The following is a 1,378-nucleotide window of genomic DNA, read 5'->3' as shown; positions in this document are numbered from 1 at the left end:
TTATTATTATTATTATTATTATGTTTATTAGCTGATTGTTATAAATAACTAATGGGGTTTTCATGTCTTAGCAAGTCAAAATGCTTGCGGTGAAAACAGTCGACATGTCAGCTGTCAAATAGTGCAACGAGTTGAACAACCTGATGAAAAACATGACTGTAATTTTGTGATCGATAAAGTATTTTTGAATTGTTCTCCTTTTATCATCCCTTCATTTCATTTGAAATTCATGACTATTCTCTGCCAGCTGGGAAATCCCTTCGTACAATATTTGGCTTTTTTTATTTATTTATTTATTTTTTACATTTTTAAGGGAATGTCTGTTTTTAAGTATAGGACTGGAATTACTGATGACATCACTCCTGACCAATCAATGAGCTTTCAAATCAGTGCTTTTAAAAAACAAAACAAACTTGTTGCCAGGTTTCAACAAACTACGCCTCACTTTGAAACTTTGAGACAAAAAAATAAAAAAATAATATGAATAATGATAATGATAATGATAACAACACAACAACAACAACAACAACAATAATAATTAGTCAACAGTGAAATTTTTCTCATTGTGACTCATTTCGCCAGAACGAGTGACAAATAATGTTTTTTTTTTGCCAAGATGATTTTATGACCTGAAAGTAAAATACTGGAAGTTTCTGTAACAGCAGATAGTTTTTCTCACACACATAATGCCAAGGGGAAAAAAAGTCACATTTTATCTAAGCAGATCAGTCATGTTACAGCATGACGCCATGGAAAACAGAAAAATAACAAAAAGAGAAACACAATGCGACATAATCTCATCAAAATGCAGCTCATGTCAGCTGGAAAACATCTTTTTGTTTCCTTTTCTTTGACAGCGAGCTAAAAGTTCAGCTGCAAAACACAAATGCTTGAATCCAGAAAAAAGGAGTTTTAAAAACCCATTGGCCCACTTTTCTCTCTTTCTGCAGAACATAAATCACTCAGTAGGCCTCGCAGGTGTTCGTTTTTTTAATGAAATGCACAAAATCTGACGTTTAGAGTCGTAAACTGTGACGTTTTCATTTTGTACAATTTAATGGGTCTCATCAGGGAACAGAAACGCAGCATGTGACTCTTCTGTGTTTAGGTTCAATAGATCTGAAACTGTAGCCACTACGATTACAAACATGAATCTGAGAAAAAAACAAAAAAAGGTTCTGTCACTGAAGCAGAACAAGGTTCAGTTCTCTCATCGGAGGACAATGATGAGGAAGCAGCGCCAGCAGCTACTTCCTGCTCAGTTCAGGTAAAACCTTCCCTCAACAATCAGCATCTGCATCTCACTTCACTGCATGGCTGATGCCTGTGTGTGTGTGTGTGTGTGTGTGTGTGTGTGTGTGTGTGTGTGTGTGTGTGT

The 1,378-nt window shown here is 35.5% G+C and overlaps 1 protein-coding gene across 1 annotated transcript in view; it reads right to left on the bottom strand.

Annotated features, from left to right (window-relative positions):
• The window catches only part of acap1 (ArfGAP with coiled-coil, ankyrin repeat and PH domains 1), a 31,281-nt gene that overhangs the window by 22,844 nt on the left and 7,059 nt on the right, over positions 1 to 1,378 (bottom strand). The window lies entirely within an intron of this gene.

The sequence above is a fragment of the Austrofundulus limnaeus genome, unplaced genomic scaffold (genome assembly GCF_001266775.1).
Source record: "Austrofundulus limnaeus strain Quisiro unplaced genomic scaffold, Austrofundulus_limnaeus-1.0 Scaffold426, whole genome shotgun sequence".
Classification (NCBI taxonomy): Eukaryota; Metazoa; Chordata; class Actinopteri; order Cyprinodontiformes; family Rivulidae; genus Austrofundulus; species Austrofundulus limnaeus.
The sequence above is the reverse complement of the archived record's forward strand: the minus strand, read 5'-3'. Positions and strand labels throughout refer to the sequence as shown.